Source organism: Lactuca virosa, chromosome 7 (genome assembly GCF_052849685.1).
Source record: "Lactuca virosa cultivar CGN04683 chromosome 7, Lactuca_virosa_CGN04683_v6, whole genome shotgun sequence".
NCBI classification, from domain to species: Eukaryota; Viridiplantae; Streptophyta; class Magnoliopsida; order Asterales; family Asteraceae; genus Lactuca; species Lactuca virosa.
The window spans coordinates 43218053-43239433 of record NC_136432.1 but is presented as its reverse complement, the minus strand read 5'-3'; positions in this window follow the sequence as shown (position 1 = coordinate 43239433).

Here is a 21381-nt window from a genome sequence, read left to right as displayed (position 1 = left end):
TAAGAACAAGTTATGGAATTCTTTAAGACATTAATACCAAATTTTGTAACTCCATAAAAACTTTGAATCAATTTTTTTTTTTAAAAAAAAAACTTTAATATCCATAACTTATGGAAGTTTCAAAAACCCTTAAGATCACAACTTTAAAAAAAAATTTGAGCTCCAAAGTTTTATGACAAAATATGTAACTCCTTAAAACATTTAGATCAAACTTTTAAAACTAATAAAATAATCATATCATTTTATCTTTTACTAAATTTGACATAATTCAACTCATATAACAAATGATTCAAATTTTACAAATAATTCGTTTTTCACAAAACAAGTAATTATCTTAAAATTTGACAAATGTCATGTTTTTTTTTCCTTTTTTTTTCAACTTGAAAATAAAACATTTGCATCAATATAACAGAAAACAACCCATGGCTCTGATACCACTGTTGGGTTTTGAGCATTCTAACACTCCTATGGTGTACATGCAACCCTATAAACCTTGGATCTATGTTTTCTCTATTATACATGCAAATATTAACTATTCCAAGGTTTCATCCTAACTAGCATATTATGAAGCACCTATACTACAAAGTTCTAGTTAGATGACATACCTTTTGATGTAGCTTGATGTCTTCAAGCTTTAAGAGCTTAGCCCCAATAGTGTGGAAGCCTCAAATGGAATCACAAATCACCAAAACACCTTGGAAGAACTTGAGAGAATATGTATGCACACTAAAATCGGCCCACTCTTATTTTCACACACTTGTGCCAATTTTGTGAGCCAAGGACCCCCTTTATATATTATGGAGGATTAGGGTTACATCCATGTAAACCCTAATACCCATGACCTTTCATTTACATAGGATCCATGGGTTAAAAGCTCCATGGACCATCCATGAAAGCTTAGCCCAACCTAAATGAACTTGGCTCATTCCATATATATAAGAGTCCATATTTAATTAGTTCTTTTTGATCACTTAATTAATTCTAAATTAATTCTTGATCAATACTAATTAAATAATATGATTCCATATTAATATATTAGAACTTATAATATATTAATATAAATCATAAATATATTATTCTCAAAAGACTATCCATATAAATTGTGCCGGTGAAGTGCAACCCAAATGGACCATGTCGGGTCGGGTCAAGTACATACCAAATATAGTTATGGACTTAGACATTAATCCAACATTTTATCCACTTCAAGAGTTAGACAGAGAAAGAGGGTAGCCTTTGGAATAGGCGATTATTAATAGGGCATTAATTAGAGATATTTATCCTATGTGATAGGCGGAGGCTAGTTCGAGATTTCCGAGTATGATACTGTCATTTGCTGGCTTTCCAGGTGAGTCTTCTCACTATACTTTACCTATAGTGGAAACTAGGTGTGACCAGAGGGTCTTATGTGCTTGTTTGAGTGATGCATGTTTGTGTGATATGTATCGTGTGCTATATTATTTGTTGCTTAGACCGGACCGGAGGGTCCAACGAACTATAAGGCCATAGGGTTCTCAATCAAACCGGACCGGAGGGTCCAACGAGCTAGACCGGACCAGAAGGTCCAACGAGCTACGGGACTGGAGGGTCCCGCTGAGATATATAGACCGGAGGGTCTTATAGAGTATAGCCTCGAGTGGCTAACTTGTCGTATGTGGTATTTTAGGGAACTCACTAAGCTTCGTGCTTACCGTGTTATGTATTATGTGTTTGAGGTATCTCAGAGGATCACGGGAAGGCACCGGCTTGATTGTACACACACCAGTGAAAGAGCTATGTTTTGAGGATCCTGGATTTTAACCGAGAAATTATGGAATTTTGAAGTGAAAATTTAATAAATGAGATTTTTGTAAGATACATTATGAGAATTATGTGATTTTAAAATGAAAAATTTGTTTTGGAAATTTACGGTGTTACAAGTTGGTATCAGAGCCTTGGTTTGAGGGATTCGGATGCACCTCCGGGTGCGTTTGAACTCAAACTGAGGATTTGAGAAAGATTTTCAAAAGAGATAAAATTTTCTAAAAATGAGAAAGAGTTTAAGAGAAAACAAGTTGGAGCAGTGTGTACAATCAGCCAGAGCCTGAACGGTGATTTCCCAAAATACCCTTACTTTTGTGTTATGAGATATTTATGAGATATCTTATGAGATATTATGCATGCTAGAGATAGGCTAGGTATTTCATAATTTAGGACTAGAGTGGCCTGATTTGTGATGCCTTAGCCTAGGAATTGTGCTATTTGTGATTTGCTTTTGAGTATATGCGGAGTAAGAGTATCCAGCAGGAATCCTTTTTAGAGAGGGATTAGAGTAGAGGAGTAATCTAGGAGAGATACCTAGATGAGCATTAGAGGAGTCTACTGAGAGAGTAGTCAGATGCCCGCATGGGGTAAAGTTGCTGGAGTCCGGTGATATCCTTTTGAGTATGAGCATAGCAAGTGAAGTTTTAACCTAGAGTGGTTTTACATGTTGGTAGAGATTATTCGATGCCCGAATGCTGCTTGCTTCGTGCTTTGTGGAACTCTTGATAATGGGAGTCAGCTACTAAGTGAATATGACGATATTCAGGAAGTAGATGGCTGGCATCATAAGGAGTTCTTCAGCAGCTGATGGCGGAGAAGTGTTAGAACCTAGGAAGAGCCTAGGAGAGGGTGACCCTAGTCAGATGAGTACGCTGACAGAGTAGAGCATTTCGTAGAGGAGCGAACACGCGTGACGGGATTGGTGATCGAGAAGATTGAGCAGCTACTTAGGAGCTTGGGGATGGTCCGTGTAGAAAGTATGGGTAGATGTAGCAGGTAGTATGGGCCCGTACTACTGAAAGCAGAGGACTCATACTCGATACAGGGAGCATTCCGGAGGTTTTAAGTAGCAGATCGAAAGGTGATGTCATGGTTTGAGTACCATGATTTGTAGCAGATCGAGAGGTGATGTCATGGTTCGAGTACCATGATTCATAGCAGATTGAGAAGAGAGAACATGGTTCGAGTACCATGATTCGTAGCAGATTGAGAAGAGAGACCATGGTTCGAGTACCATGATTCATAGCGGAGTGAGAAGAGATAACATGGTTCGGGTACCATGATTCATAGCAGATCGAGAGGTGGCCACATGGTTCGAGTACCATGACTCGTGGCAGTTAGTGCTTCTGGTTTACCAGTTATTCTGTTATGATTTGTTAGACTGAGATCAGATGTGAAAGAGTGTGGGGCCAGAGGTCCATGTTGAACGAGTTTCAATGGAGCATGCCTTGAGGGGGGAAAAACGAGTTAGTTCCCGAGGGATTTTTGGTGAGATGTCAGTTGGAGTCGCAAGACTCAGGGAGGAGTAGAAGATGGTGATTTATGGACGATTACAGTCTGAATTGAGCAATCTGTCGATAAAGGAGATGTCACTTTATGTGACCAGAGTTGTATTATTTCGGTTTCCTATGATGGACAGAAGAGATATTGAGCTTCCGGTTTCAGAGTTGGAGGTAAACCCTGTGGGGTAGCATATGGTTGTGATCTTTTCACCAGAGTATTTGAGCAGCATGTTTACTGCGAAGTATGTCCCATTCCATGAGAGGGTTATTAGTGGGGACTGAGATGTAGGAGAACAAGGAAGCACCTTTCTGGGTGAGGCATACTTTTTGGTAGCAGTTCCAGGAGATTTCGAGGTGTATACCGGGGAGGTAGCCCTCGTTGCTTATGTTGTGTATCGGTTGTGAGAGCGGAGTCTCCTGTTTCTATGATAATCCACACGATGGGATGTTGGGGGAAGGATTGGAGACGAGAGGTGTGATAGTGGATTATTTCCAGATTGAGAGACGGGACTAATTAGGGACAGATGGGATATCCGGCGGTGTGTTGGTCTGAGATTTTGAGATGGCTGGAGGCAGTCACGTGAGGAGGTTTATGAGATTGGTGGATTTCAGGATAATTGGAGTTATGTGGTTATTATCCAGAAGATCATCGAGCGCGGTGTGGTATATCCCATGAGGCGGAATCGGTGCATCTGGCGAGCTAGTCTGTGGAGTAGACTGCAGTATACCAAATGGTGATGGTTCGAACCCTGAGTGGGGGAGAACTGGATTATTTACTGAGAGAATCAGATAATTGTTCTAGTACGGTTAGAGAGATGGATATGGAGACCTGCGGTATGGATACATGAGACCAGGGTTATTGGTGGTCGAGGCGAGGTCCAGAGCGAGATAATGCATGTTGTACGTGTTCAGGAAGGGATGAGTGTCTCCACGGCAGACGGCCGTTGGTCAGAGACCTTGTGGTGGTTAGGGATTCTTCAATGTTGTAATGGTAAATTCGAGGTGGTTGGCTCGTAAGGATAGTTTCAACGGTGGAGAATTTCCAGTTCGATGTATGGGTTGTTATGTTCAGTTTGGGAAGGGAAACAGTTGTTGGCAGTCAACTTCAGAGTCGGTATGAGTATTCTCACATGGGTTTGAGCCATAGAGGATGGGGTTTCGAATGGTCGTCAACGTGTACTTGACATTGACGATTCCTCTGTGTTTCAAGTTGCGAGTTGGAGTATTTCAAGGTTGCGAGCTGTGCTAGTGGAAGATCAGTGGATGAGGGAAGACGTCATAAGGTTCTGTGATGATGTACCGAGATATCCGAGTATGATGTCCTAAATTTTGGATTATTTTGAGACTTGAGTTATGAGATGGCGAGTGGTGTATCAGGTGTCTATGGTTCCGGTAGGAGCCCTTTCAGCTAATTGACATCAAGCGGGATTATCTGAGGATGTGAATTGAAGCGAGAAAAAGTGTTTTTGTCGACGGCGGTGGTTAGGAGTAGTGATGCTTAGCCTGGGTGGGTGTGTGCACCTATCTATGTTGGGCCGTGAAGCGTGAGTTAGTGAACGTAGTGAGGTAATGACCTGAGGATGAGATTGTGGGGCGAAAAGAGAGGGTGTTGTGATATTGCGGGGAGCTGTAGTACTCACTAGTCAGAGAGAGGGAATTGTGATACTGCGGGGAGACGTAGTACTCACCAGCCATTAGGGGAGTGTTGTGATACTGCGGGGAGCCGTAGTACTCACCAGCCATTGGGGGAGTGTTGTGATACTACGGAGAGCCGTGGTACTCACCAGTCATTGGGGGAGTGTTGTGATACTGCGGGGAGCCGTAGTACTCACTAGTCAGAGAGGGTGTTGTGATACTGCGGGGAGTCGTAGTACTCACTAGTCAGTGAGAGGGTGTTGTGATACTGCGGGGAGCCGTAGTACTCACTAGTCAGAGAGAGGGTGTTGTGATACTACGGGGAGCCGTAGTACTCACTAGTCAGAGAGAGGGTGTTGTGATACTGCGGGGAGCTGTAGTACTCACCAGCCATTGGGGGAGTGTTGTGATACTACGGGGAGCCGTAGTACTCACCAGTCATTGGGGAGTGTTGAGATACTGCAGGGAGTCGTAGTATTCACTAGCCAGCGAGAGAGTGTCGTGGTGCTACGGGGAGCCGTATTATTCGCTAGTCAGAGCATGACGTAGAAGAGTTTTTAGGGTTGGGTAGCCTTAATCCTTGAGTTCGGGAACCTGGTAGTCGGACCAGGGGCGAGACTGGGGTCTCCATATATGCTGGGAATCGTTATATTCTGAGTTAAGTTGTGGTTATCGCAATCGAAAGGACTTGGAGAAATGATGTACGCGTGAGTTGCGGTTCATGGGTCATGAGTTGGGTGCTCCATTGCGACGAGTGGTTCCAATTTTGTATCGAACCCGACTCTCAAGTATGAGTTTGGCTTTGGTGGTGTATTAAGTTGGCGAATAAGATCCCAGATTCTGAAAAAGGTTTTATTTTTCGGGGTATTGTGTGTCTTATGATGTCTTAGACCTGAGTGGGTCAGTTCAGTTGTTTGGGAAAAACTGTGAGACGCATGGAACTAAGAAGTAGTAGACGACAAAGGTCGAGGGTGAGACGACTTCTGTATTCGCTTGAGGTAAAGCGAAATTCATTACTTGTGTGTCACACTGGGCCGAGATAGTTATTGTGAGAAGGAAGTCAGTGAGATGACCTGGTGCTCAGTCTTGAAAGGGATATTGAGAAGGGAGCTGAGGTTTATGTTTGTTAGATGTCGGAGGACGCTTCTGAACAAGCATCATCATTTTCCGTGTCTGAGGTCAGGGTGTTGAGGGTTCGTTGTTCAGATGAGTTTTGATTGCAGTACAGTGGATGGGTCCCTGGTGTGATGTGATCCTTTCATTCCTTGGTATGTGATCTGGATTGTTTATCATGTCTGGGATGAGTGATCGGTAGCCAGTTTTGGGCATGGACTTGTTTCTAGCAGTCGCAACGAGAGAATCAGAGGGGCAATGAGTTTTCAGGGTCTGTTATTCGAGGAGCGAATAACATGGTGATAGCTTGCGAGGGTGGCCTGGCAGTGAGACAGGCCACAAGAGTTTTCAGATTCTGGAGAGTCGGAAGGGGTATCGTAGCGGCAGAAGCGTATGTCCTCTTCCCGGTTTGGGAGTTCCTATATGGATTCAGGTGTCCAGAGAGGAAGATAGCTGTGCGGTATGAGATCATTTCGATGGTGATGTTCGGTTATTGGATTAGATCTATATGTTGTTGAGGAGCGATTTCGAGGGCGAAATCTAATTCAAGTGGGGGAGAATTGTAACATCCGAATTTTCAGGGATACTATTGTGTATGTTAATCTTGATTTTGAAGGAGAGACTCGACGAGTTGAGGGTCCAACTCGCCGAGTCGAGTCGAGTTGCTCGTGTGGATTTAATGAATGGACTCGACGAGTCAGATGAGGGACTCGCCGAGTAGGTGCTGGGCAGAGAACCCTAATTTCCCGGGTTTGGGACCTATTTAAAGGCACTTATGGCCTCATTTTTGGCTACCTTCCCGTGAGAGAAAACCCTAATTGCTATTGGAGCTAGAGAGTGAGAGAGAAGCTCATATTGTGGTTCTTGTGCATCATTTGAGGAAGATGAGGAGGTTATCAAGCAAGGAGCTGGAGGTGAGGCTGTTGGATCCAGTGATTTCCTGTTCAGAGCTCCTGAGGAAGGTAAGAAGTCTTTACCTTTCTTCTTATTTTTGATAGATCTCATATCTATGGAGATTTAGGGCTTTTGCCACCTTTTGTTTGGGTTTTTGAGTAGCATGAGTTACCAAGAAGTCTAGACTTCAGATCTGGACTTTGTGAGGTCCAGAGAGTCCAAAGATTATAGCTTTATTTAGCCATATAAGAGTTATTGTGGTTAATCATCCTTGTTAGAGTTATATTGGCATTATGAGCCTTATATGGCATGTTTAAATGTAAAGTTTGTAGCTTACGTGACAATCGACCCTTAGGATGGTAGATCTAGTGTTTGGGGTGATGGATGTGCCTTAAATCGTTTGAATGAGGAATCTGATCGAAGGGACTCACCGAGTCCATGGCCTGACTCGACGAGTCGGTTAGGGTTTGTCCCTATGAGTTTGATCATATGATAACTCGGCGAGTTGGGGGTCAACTCGACTAGCTGAGCTAGACTTTCTAGAGACTTCTAAGGAAAAGAGGGGACTCGACGAGTTGCATGAGTGCACTCGACGAGTCAGGTCAAACATGGACTATTGACTTGAGTTTGACTTCTGTTGACTTTGGGGTTCTGGTCAACATGAGTGATGGAGACCATGGAGGTGTAAAATGGTCTTTTATCCACTTCAAGAGTTAGACAGAGAAATAGGGTAGCCTTTGGAATAGGCGAGTATTAATAGGGCATTAATTAGAGATATTTATCCTATGTGATAGGCGGAGGCTAGTTCGAGATTTCCTTGTACGAGACTGTCATTTGCTGGCTTGCTAGGTGAGTCTTCTCACTATACATTACTTATAGTGGAAACTAGGTGTGACCAGTGGGTCTTATGTGCTTGCTTGAGTTATGCATGTTTGTGTGATATGTATCTTGTGTTGTATTATTTGTTTCTTAGACCGGACCGGAGGGTCCAACGAACTATGAGGCCAGATGGTTCTCAATTAGACCGCACCGGAGGGTCCAACGAGCTAGACTGGACCAGAGGGTCCAACGAGCTACGGGACGGGAGGGTCCCGCTGAGACACAGAGATCAGAGGGTCTTACAAAGTATATCCTCGAGTGGCTAATTTGTCGTATGTGGTATTTTGGGGAACTCACTAAGTTTCGTGCTTACCGTGTTATGTATTATGTGTTTAAGGTATCTCAGAGGATCACGGGAAGGCACCAGCTTGATTGTACACACACCAGTGAAAGAGCTACGTTTTGAGGATCCTGGATTTTAACCGAGAAATTGTGGAATTTGGAAGTGCAAATTTAATAAATGAGATTTTTGTAAGATACATTATGAGAATTATGTGATTTTAAAATGAAAAATTTGTTTTGGAAATTTACGGTGTTACAAGTTTAAGGGACGATAAAGGCTGAGATGTGGAGGGATAAGTTGTTTAAATAGGGTGCAAACCTTCAAATTTAGGGTTTCATTCAAACAACATCTACTCGCCGAGTCGGTCTCCCGACTCGTCGAGTAGATCACTTAAACTTCCCGCGGATCACGAGTCTACTCCACGAGTTGGGCTCCTAACTCGCCGAGTCCCAGAGAAAAATATAAAAATTTCATGAATTAAATGTGTACCAGGAATCAGGTGCTACAAATAAGCTCTTACAACACACGAGAATTGAAGGATTCCCAATCCTTCTTACCCTCCTATGATCGATCTGCTGACAACCTACGCTTACATATGCTAGTGATCCATCAGTAGTCAAACCCAAAAGACCGCACAACCCCTGAAGACCAGATGAATACTTCCCGAATCCCAGCAAAACTGATAACCCCAGATGCTTTAAAATGATACCACACTCAAATCTTGAAGTCCAAAGAACAGATGCTCAAACCAAAACCTCAGCAATAGACCACTTCCCTTGGCACCCCCAAAAGCCAATCCAAGCACAATTACTGAAACCACCGAATCCTGGCGATACTGGAGAAACAACCCGCTGAATCTTGACCATAAACATTCCAAACAATGCCCCTAAACCGATCTAGACTACAAACCAGAATAACAATCGCACACTTGGAACCCGTTATATGAGAAATGACCCCACACTACACCACTAATGAATCATGGCATGCAAATGGCATATAACATTTCTTGAAAATATAATCTAAACATAAGTAGAGAAATAAACCAAAAATATGCTTACCCAAACCGATGCAAGATTCCAACAACATAAATACCGATAAAAACCAAAAAGAAATCAAAAGATACATACTCGCAGTGTCGCCTGTTGCTCCCCTGTCTGACACTGCAAAGCCTAGATCCTCTCCGCTGGGGATCCTGTCCTACCCTCTCTCCTATCGGTGATCCTCAAAGTAGTCGGAGCAGGCACACTCACTGCCCCTCCCCTCAACATCGTGTTGAATTAATCTCTAAGTCCATAACTATATTTGGTATGTACTTGACCCGACCCTGCATGGTCCATTTGGGTTGCACTTCACCGGCACAATTTATATGGATAGTCTTTTGAGAATAGTATATTTATGATTTATATTAATATATTATAAGTTCTAATATATTAATATGGAATCATATTCTTTAATTAGTATTGATCAAGAATTAATTTAGAACTAATTAAGTGATCAAAAAGAACTAATTAAATATGGACTCTTATATATATGGAATGGGCCAAGTTCATTTAGGTTGGGCTAAGCTTTCATGGATGGTCCATGGAGCTTTTAACCCATGGATCTTATGCAAATGAAAGGTCATGGGTATTAGGGTTTACATGGATGTAACCCTAATCCTCCATAATATATAAAGGGGTCCTTGGCTCACAAAATTGGCACAAGTGTGTGAAAATAGGAGTAGGCCGATTTTAGTGTGCATACATATTCTCTCAAGTTCTTCCAAGGTGTTTTGGTGATTTGTGATTCCATTTGAGGCTTCCACACTATTGGGGCTAAGCTCTTAAAGCTTGAAGACATCAAGCTACATCAAAAGGTATGTCATCTAACTAGAACTTTGTAGTATAGGTGCTTCATAATATGCTAGTTAGGATGAAACCTTGGAATAGTTAATATTTGCATATATAATAGAGAAAACATAGATCCAAGGTTTATAGGGTTGCATGTACACCATAGGAGTGTTAGAATGCTCAAAACCCAACACATCGGACAATCGTCCTTCTTGTGGCTCACATGATCGCAGTGAAAACATAACGGGCTTGCCCCCTGAGGACAATCCCTGCTGACGTGACTAACCCTTCCATACTTGTAGTAGCCCAAACCCCTGGAATGACAAACTCCTTAGTGGGAGCATGATAATTATTGTTAGTGTTGCAAGTTAGCAATGTTAATTATAGAAAATAAAAGTTTCAATTCGTGAGGCTGCAGGGATTGTAAAAGTTGTTTTGCTATAATTAAGGGAGAGGATATACTTCATTTCAGTTCTAAAGGCTTACATTGAGACCTTAATCATCTTTAGTCAAGAATATATATATGAATTTCATGTTGGATTGGTTCAACTTAAGGAAATTCTATATATTGCGTTCTCAAAATTCAATTATGATTACAGCATCCCTCTTCATAGTCAAATTTTGAAAACATGGCAAATAAAAATATTGTAGCAAAAGACTGGTCTAGAATCATGTCTTTATGTGAGACATCATGAATCGTGTACCATTTGCTTTGGGTACAGGATCGATTGCATGTGCTATAATATTTGTCATTTCTAAATTTTTCCAAATGCCCAGAGGCATTAAGAAGGGAAAAGGTCTAGAATTGGATATGACTAAAATGATTAAGCAATTGTCGAGGACAATCTGAGGTTTACCAAAGATTGGTTGCTCAGGGACAGTTGGAAGTATAGTGCTAATTTTGGAAGGACCATATTGACATATTCTGAAAAGAGGCATCTCTTATTCATAAGTGATAGTCAAAATGAGAATATGGAGTTGTCTCCATAGGTGGAAGTTATCTGTGTAAGATTAGAAAACTTAATGCAAGAAGCATGTCTAAAGCAATGTACTTTGAATATGAGACTTAGTTTCCATGGAGTTGATCTCCATTGGAATACCTTATAATGACTATTGACAAGTCTTTGTGACTTTGTACATATTCATTACAGGAGGGTCAGTGCATATAAGTTTAAAATCTAAACAGATTTCGATAAATGATAGGAATTTGAATTTCTCACATTTTTCGATAAGGATTTGGGAGTGTGAAATTAGAATCATTGAAATTATGTTCAATTGGTTTATTTCACAAAGTAAGGATCATAGATAAACATAGAGTGCATACTTGGTGTATGGCAAAGCTATTGTTTAAGAAAAACATAGTGTACATGCTTGGAGCATGGGACAACTAGTGTTTTTAATTCAAGTATAAAGTTGATAAAACCGAAACAATGAATAATGAGTAATCAGTATGGTGATAAATAAAAGTGTTTATTTATATTCATAGGGTTTGATACCATATTTGATTCATTTATTCTTGTGTTTCACTTTGCATGTTTTGACTTCCAGAATAACTAAGTCGCTCTTCCTGAATGATTAAGTTATTCAAACCATCCACATTCGGTCATATGTTGGAAGTAGATATGAATCAAGACTGTCATGGGTTGGTTTGTAGAGGTCCAAGTTGGTGGACAAAGCGGTGCTACAACACTCATGAGTGCTCATAAGTTCTGAGTATTAGATTCAACCCGCGCTCATTTGAATCACTTCATGGATTTTATCACGAGTGATCATGAGACGATAATATCTTATATTCTTCAAACCTAGAGATATGAGTTGTTACTATGAGTTGGTTATACATTGATTGCACGAAAACGCATTTGGTAACTCGATGTTATAAAACGTGCCTTTGTGTATGATTCAACAAGTATTAGAACAAGCCATATGAGTCGAAGTTTATCCATTCCTTTTACCTTCGGGATAAAAGCGATATCTATGGGCCCCTCGATGATTTAGCGATGACACATGTGAGTGCTTGGCCAAGTCAGGACTGATTTGATTTGTTCAATCAGTCAGTCATCATAAATCGAAAATCTGGAAACAACAAATGGACAGAGAGAATGATTATAATCCATGTCTCAGTCCATATGATATCTAGAATGGAGGAATATATGATCCCTTATCTAATGGACAAGTCATTGACAAGGTCAGAGTTCGACAACGACTTTAAGAGCTACGATTGCCAGTTAGGTTTTGAAGTCATACTCAATAATAGTTTTAGACTTATCCAAGTGGGAGACTGTTGGATTAATGTCTAAGTCCATAACTATATTTGCTATGTACTTGACCTGACCCGGCATGGTCCATTTGGGTTGCACTTCACCGACACAATTTATATGGATAGTCTTTTGAGAATAGTATATTTATGATTTATATTAATATATTATAAGTTCTAATATATTAATATGGAATCATATTATTTAATTAGTATTGATCAAGAATTAATTTAGAATTAATTAAGTGATCAAAAAGAACTAATTAAATATGGACTCTTATATATATGGAATGGGCCAAGTTCATTTAGGTTGGGCTAAGCTTTCATGGATGGTCCATGGAGCTTTTAACCCATGGATCCTATGTAAATGAAAGGTCATGGGTATTAGGGTTTACATGGATGTAACCCTAATCCTCCATAATATATAAAGGGGTCCTTGGCTCACAAAATTGGCACAAGTGTGTGAAAATAAGAGTGGGCCGATTTTAGTGTGCATACATATCCTCTCAGGTTCTTCCAAGGTGTTTTGGTGATTTGTGATTCCATTTGAGGCTTCCACACTATTGGGGCCAAGCTCTTAAAGCTTGAAGACATCAAGCTACATCAAAAGGTATGTCATCTAACTAGAACTTTGTAGTATAGGTGCTTCATAATATGCTAGTTAGGATGAAACCTTGGAATAGTTAATATTTGCATGTATAATAGAGAAAACATAGATCCAAGGTTTATAGGGTTGCATGTACACCATAGGAGTGTTAGAATGCTCAAAACCCAACACATCGGACAATCGTCCTTCTTGTGGCTCACATGATCGCAGTGAAAACATAACGGGCTTGCCCCCTGAGGACAATCCCTGCTGACGTGACTAACCCTTCCACACTTGTAGTAGCCCAAACCCCTGGAATGACAAACTCCTTCGTGTAATTTCCTGCACGTGCTACGCTTACCCCGCCCTGCTGGCCTCTCAAATGCTGATCAGAACTCTTGGGTCTCTTCCCGTGACCCTCCATTATATACACCTGATCTGCCCCCTCTTCCCAAAGTGCTCCAAATCGATCTCCCGCTCTCGGGCTCTAGAAATCATATCATTCAGGGTCTCGTACCCTGAAATACTCACAAGCTCCCTAATATCATCCCGCATCGTATCATGATACCTCACCTTCTTCATTTCCTCATCTGTTGCATACTGTGGAACCAATAAAACCCTTTCCCGGAATTTGACAGTGATCTCTGCCATAGTCTCAATGGTCTGGCGGAGATCCAGAAACTCTGGCACCAATTGTTGCACCTCAATCACCGATGAAAACTAAGCTCGAAACGTGGTCGAGAAGTCATCCCATGACATAGCATCGACAACATCATCACCTATCTCACTACCAACCTCTTCCCACCAATCTTGTGCCCTGTCCTTCAATAGGCAGGAAGCATACCTGACCTTTGCCTCCTCGGGGCAAAAACTCGTCCTGAATGCGTTAGCCATATCTACTAACCACCTCCTATTGACAATGGGGTCCCTCTCCCCATAGAACGCGGGAACTCCATAACCACGGAACTCCCAAAAAAAAAGAGTGCGAGCTCCAACGATAGCCATAACCTCAGCACGGAACGCGCCCAAGAGCTCATCCAATATCTCCGAAATACTACGAGAAATCTCCAATGACATGAACTCCCGCATCTGCTCGCTAATCGGCTCGGCACCTACTCCTGAGCCAGAACCAGAACCACCTCCCTGAGTGCTCATCACCAAACTGAAATACAACATGCCAAAGATCAAAACATACTAAAAAAATCCTCCTTTCATAAGCTTCTTAGATTCTTCAAGACTCTCACCAATTCGAGTATGGATCCTGTGCTTTCAGTAGTACGGGCCCAATACTACCTTCTGTACCTATCCATACTTTCCTTAGCAATCATCCTGAATCCTCTAAGTCACCTCCTCAAACTGGTGCACTAACAATTCACTAAACCGCACCACTAAACACACTGAAGCATATCCTAGGCTCTCCTAGGTTACCGACCTCTCCTAGCCCTCAGTTGCTGAAGGACTCCCACCAATGTCAACTAGTTTCCTCATGAATATAGCCACATGCAACAGAGATCAGATAATCCTTCGAGTAAAAGACTCAACCCTAGAACGGTTGGAATCAAACAAGAGCTACGCAATAGGGTCAAATCCATCACTCTAAGATTGTTTAACCTATGCCACATGTGAATTAGCATATTCACTTAGCATTCAATTAACACCACTAAGAGTCCCACAAAGCACAATGCAAATAGCATTCAGGCAACAAAAAATCTAACCAACACACACTAATCAGGCCTTTCTATCCGCTTATCAGAAATTCATAATAGCATGTGATTCTATAGCTCATACAATCAGGCATATAAAATCATCCCTCCTATAATATAATACTGAGCAGATCCTTAGCCCTAATCTAACATGCAATTCTCATAATCATATCATAATAAACATGTATTGGTATTCTGGGAACCACTTACTTGAGCTCGGCTGATTGCACGCATCACACCCCTTTCTTTGATTAGAAATTTCTTTTTAATTAAATGTTTATTTTATAAAACTTTTCACCAAACCTTCAGTTTGAGTTCAGGCACACCCGAGAGTATGCCTGAATCTCTCAAACCAAGGCTCTGATACCAACTTGTAACATCCCAAAAATCATAGAAAATCATAGGGTAAAATTTTCATTTTTATTATAACCAAAACATTCATTAACCTTTATTCATACGTAATTTAAATGATTGATTGAAAGAATAGCTCTTAGTTTATAAATTAGGTCTTGGTAATTTTATCTGGAAGATTAACTATTACATTAAAAAATTCATAAATTAGGTTTGGTAATTTTACCTGGAAGATTGATCTTGAAGAAATTAAAGAGCCGAATTAGCGGATAATTTGAAACAGATATAGAAGATGTTGTAGATTCAAACAACAAAACGGCACACTGGCGTGGCGGCAACACCATACACCGTCAGTGGCGGCAACAGCCGCTAGTGGTTATCGTACTGATATCGGCAACGACACATATACATATGTAATTAAAATTTTAAAGTACTTTATAATAATATTTATAAAGAACAAAGAACGATGTAACTAAATATCCCTTTTTTAAATACACTTTAATACATGTGATCCTTTTTTATGAAAATAAAGTGTATACCTCCCTTTAACTAATCCTATTCTAATCCCTTACGGAAATAGATTAACCTTGCACTAATTTTTTCAAAAATTGTTTCCACTTGCAGTAATATTTACCGAGGAGCAGCTTCCTCGAAGCTCAGTATTGGTATAATAACCAGTTTGACTTTAGTTGACTTTTATTACCATTAGATATGTAACTATAGTTAATTGTTGTGGTTAGTGATTAGTTAGAGAGTGGTTAGTTGGTACTCTCTCTTGTATATATGTTTGTACAGTTAGTATTTTCCAAGTAATGAGAAATGATTCCAATTTTCATTTTCAAAGAAAATAACATGGTATCAAAGCGTGAATACGATTCAATCAGTTATGCGTTCTTCAATCTTTGATTTCATTTTTTTCTGTTGATTGATTTTATCAATCACAGATTCCTTTGATTCTATTGATTTCTTTTCAATTCTTCTTTGATTTCGTTTTTCGTAATCATGTCTTCGAATGCGTCATCTTCAAGCAACTCATCTGGATGTATCGAAATTTCAAATCTGTTCTTTCTCAGTTCTTCAGACAATCCGAGTACACTTCTTGTTTCAAAGATCTTTGATGGAACTGGATTCTCGATAAGGAAGAGATCGATGATTCTTGCTCTTTCAACGAAGAATATAATAGGTTTTATTGATGGAACGGTAAGGAAGCCAAACATAAATTCTGAAGATTATCATAATTGGAACAGAGTCAATTCAATGGTGATTACCTGGCTATTGAATTCGTTGTCTAAAGATATTGCTAAAAGTGTTCTATTCATGCAAATTGTGAAGGAGATTTGGGATGAGATTAAGCAAAGGTATGAAAAATCAAATGGCGCTTTGATTTTTCAAATTCAGATGCAATTATTCTCTATTTGTAACACCGTAAATTTTCGAATAAAATTTTCATTTAAAATCATAATATTCTCATAACACATTTCACAAAAATCTCGTTTATTTAATCTACAAATCGCGACTCCATAATTGTTTGATTAAAACCCAGAATCCCCAAAACATAACTCTATCACTGGTGTGTACAATCAAGTCGGTGTCTTCCCGTGATCCTAAGAAAACCTGAAACACATAACACGCAACACGGTAAGCATGATGCTTAGTGAGTTCCCCAAAATACCACACACACAGCTTATTAGCCACTCGAGGCTATATCACTGTAAGACCCTCCGGTCAATGTGTCTCAGTGGGACCCTCCGGTCCCATACTCAGGTGGACCCTCCGGTCCTAACTCTGTAAGCTCAACATAATATACAACATAAATCACAAAGACATAATGCAGGATATCACAACACTCAATATAAGCACATAAGATAATTTGGTCACACATATGTTACTACTCATAGTATAGTGAGAAGACTCACCTCGAAGCAAGCAAGCAGTTATCCTCATACTTGAATCTCGAACTAGCCACCGCCTAACACATAAGGTAAATATCTCTAATCAATACTCAAATTCTCAACTATAAGTAAACCAAAGGTTACTCTTTCTCTCTCTACTTGGGAAGTGGGTAAAAGACCATTTTACCCCTCCATGGTCTCCATTACTCACGATTGACCCAACCCTAAAGTCAACAGAAGTTGAAATCGAGTCAACAATCATTGTTTGACCCGACTCGTCGAGTGCACTCATGAAACTCGTCAAGTCCACTCATATCCTCAGAAGTCTCGTGAAGGTTCCACTCAGCTCATCGAGTTGACCCCCAACTCGACGAGTTGACCCCCAACTCGATGAGTTATCGCTTGGCCGTGAACACCGGGACGGACCCGAACCAACTCGTCGAGTCAGCTCATGGACTCAGCGAGTTTACTCAATTAAATTTCCCATTCGGACGTTCAAAGTCAGATCCATTACTCTAAACCCTAGATCTAGCCTCCTAATATCCAAATGTCACATAAAGTTTTGATCTTTATGACCATGCATGGCATATATTGCTCTAAATGCCATCACAACTCCAACAAGGGCACCAAAACACAATAACTCTTTAAGTGACTGAATAAAGCTTGAGCCTTTGGACCCTCTGGACCTCACAAGGTCCAGATCTGAAGTCTAAACCTAGAAAGGGACTCCATGAACTCATATCTCAACAAAAAGATGATAGAAAGCCCTATTCACCAAAAACATGAGATCTAATCACCACAAGGAGAAAGGTGAGAACATTTTACCTTCTCCAGAAGCTTTTGGACGAAATAACACTGATCCACTGGCCCCCTTCTTGTTCCTTGATGAATCCTTCCGTCCTCTTCAAAAGAAATGTTCCAAAAGACCCCAAAATTAGCTCCTTTCACACTCTCTAGCTCAAAAGGACGTTAGGGTTTACTCTCAGTGAAGGTGAGCCGCAAATGAGGCTATAAGTGCCCTTAAATAGGTCCCAAACCCGGGGATTTAGGGTTTCACCACTCAGCGTCTACTCGACGAGTCGAGTCTCGGACTCGTCGAGTAGACCACTAATCCCTCGTGGCAAACCGCGACTCTACTCGACGAGTTAGACTCATAACTCGTCAATTCACTCAATAAGCCTCAACATTAAACACATGAAATAATATACTTGGGAGTCCGGATGTTACAATTCTCCCCCACTTAAATCAGATTTCGCCCTCGAAATCGCTCCTCAACAACACATAGATCGAACCTAATAACCCGAAAAAAACACCACCGAAAGGATCTCATGCCACACAACTATCTTCCTCCATGGGCACCTGAATCCCAACAGGAACTCGCAAATCCAGAAAAGGATAGACCCCTCTGCCGCTAGTATACCTGTTCAGACTCTCTAGAACCTGGAAACTCTAGTGGTTTGTCTCTCTGCCAGACCAGCCTCACAAGATTTCACTATGTTAATCGTTCCTCGAATAACAGACCCAGATAACTCACTGCCCCTCTGATTCGCTCGCTGCAACTGATAGAATCAAGTCACTGACCAATAATTGGCTACCGATCACTCATACCAGATATACTAGTCAATCCAGATCATACACCAAAGGAACGGAAGGGTCACATCTCACCAGGGGCCCATCCACTGTACTGCTATCAGAACCCATCTAAACAATGAACTCTCATCACCCTGTACCCAGACACAAGAAAATGATCGTGCTCACTCAGAAGAATCCTCTGACATCAAATATTCATACCCCAGCTTCCCCTCAATTATCCCTTTCAACACTGAGCACCAGGTCAGCTCCCGACCCAACAATTGAACCTCCAAGGTTACCCATTGCATTCCCCAAAACGTCTCACTAGCTTCCTTCTCACAATAACTATCTCGGATCATTGTGACACACAGAATCTCACCCTCGACCTCTGTCGTCTACTACTCATTAGTTCCATGCGACTCGCGGACCTTTCCATACAAACAAACTGACCCACACAGGTCTAAAACATCAGATGACACACACTACCCCTCAAAATGGAACCCATCTCTGAATCCGGAATCTCATTTCGCCTACTCAATACACCACTAGAGTCGAACTCAAACTCGATAGTCTGGTTCGACACAGAATTTGAACCACTCGTCCCAATGAGGCACTCAACTCATGACCCATGACCCGAACTCACACGTACATCACTTCTCCAATTCCTTCTAATTGCGATAACCACACCTTAACTCAGAATGTAACGATTCCCGATCATTAAGGAGACCCCATTCTCGCCCCTGGTCCGACCACCAGATTTTCGAAAGCTCAAATAATAAGGTTACCCAAGCCTAAAACTCTTCTGCGTCATGCTCTGACTAGCGAATAGTACGGCTTCCCGTAGTATCATAACATTCCCTCTCACTAACCCGTGAAGGCTACGGCTCCCCACATGCCTACGACATTCTCACACTGACCCATGAATACTACGGCTCCCTGCAGTATCACAACACTCTTTAGCTGTTTGGTGAATACTATGGCTCCCCGCAGTATCACCACACTCTCTCGCTGGCTGGTGAACACTACGGCTCCCCGCAGTATCACAACACTCTCTCTCACTGACTCGCCATGGGCTCACTCCATGGTTTTCCCCTGATAATCCCAAGTGATTACTCCCACTCGGATCCACTCACTCTCTTATCACCCCATAATCTCATCCTCGAGTCATCGCCCTACTGAGTACATTATCGAATACTCCACGGTACAACATAGATAGGTACACGTACCCACCCAGGTTAACCATCACCACTCCTGACGACAATCGTCGTGACCAAACACCTTTTCTCACTGCAATTCACATTCTTAGATAATCTCGCTTGATGTCAATTAGCCGAAGGGCTCCCACTGGAACCATAGATACTAGATACACCACTTGCCATCTCAAACTCAAGACTCAAAATACTCCGAAATTTAGGACATCATACCCGGATACCTTGGTACACCATCACAGCTTCTCATGATATCTTGCCTCACCCACTGATCTTGTAATCACGACATCATACTCAGATACCGCGATGTACCCTCTCAGAATCTCACAACCGATCTTCTCCTCGCAAAACTTGTAACTTCGGAAAATTCCCATCTCACAAATTGAAACACAGAGGAATCGTCAATGACTGAAAACACGTTGATGAAATTCGAAGCTTCACCCTCTACTGATCACTGTAACGCCCGTAGATCCGGGCTAGACAATTTAGAGACGATAAGCGTCAAAAATGACTTTTTGATAAAAGATTATTTAGAATGAATAATCTTAACTAAGTTGTAGTAGTCGTGTCAAGGTTTCCGAAAATATAAAGAATGCCGAAATCCGAGTTATAACGAAAAAGTTATGACCTGTCGAAGTTTCGCGACAGAACCGGCACGACACAGCGCGACGTAAATAGTGAATTTACGATAGAGCGATATTTAGCCTTAGTGATCTAAACGAAAGTCGTTGATTTCATTAAACCGAGAGCGTGCATAAAAAGAACGAGAATCGGATTTGAGATCGAGTGATTTCTAGCCGAAACAATCTAAACGAGAATCGAAGATCTCGTCGATAATAGTACAACAGTAAAAAGACAGACGAAAACGGACGTCAGATGAAGAAGTTATGAATTTCTAACGGAGTTTTCCTGTCCCGGCCTATTAAAAATATATTATTAAAAATAAAGCCAGAATTAGCCGACGAAGTCTAAACGAAAGTTGTAGAGCATAGTCTCACCTACGCATGGATATAAAGAACATCGAAAACGGAGATCGTACGCAAAAGTTACGAATTTTACAAGTTTTGGGCTCAAATCTCGAGAATCGGTCCGAAATGAAAGCCATGCGTTCCGAGGGAACGCCTCACGTTCGGAAATGTTGGGTCTAGGTTAGTCCACGTCGCCCACTAGTCCCATCCGGTGCACCGTCCGAGGCTGAGGTAAGCGCTGACGTCCGAAGCCGCTGAACGCTCTGCGTACGAGAAGGGAACGCCCTGCGCTCCGGAACGCCCTGCGTACAAGGAGTCAACCAGCCCTATAAAAAGGGTGCGAAGTTTCCCGGAATTTTGTTGCTTTCCACTCATTTCTTTCACCTCGAAACACCGCTCAAGCCCCTCTAAACCATCACGAAGCCCCGGTATCATCCCGACACCCGAAAGCGAGTCCCGAAGCCCCGAAGATCCCGAGAAGTAAAGTTTCCGAGCCGAAACTCTGCCCGCAAGAAGCCGGTTTTTGTGAAGATCTCCCGGTTTCACTGAAGAAATACTACTCTTAGATCCGTAATGCTGCCCGATCATCTCCTGATCAAGTGAGTGTGTAGTTACTTTCTTCTAACACCTAAATATGAAGTATTTACTATGAAATACGTGTTATGTGTTATGTATTGTTTGTTTATTTGTGATGGGTGTGGAATGGATGTTTTATACAGGTTTTTAATGATTTAAACCGTATAAGTATTTTATATCTACAAATATGTTGGGTAGAACATGGGTAGATGAAATATCTGGTGACTATGAGACGTAGTGCCTATTGTATAAACCTCGGTGACTATGAGACGTAGTGCCTATTGTATAAACCCCGGTGACTATGAGACGTAGTGCCTATTGTATAAACCTCGGTGA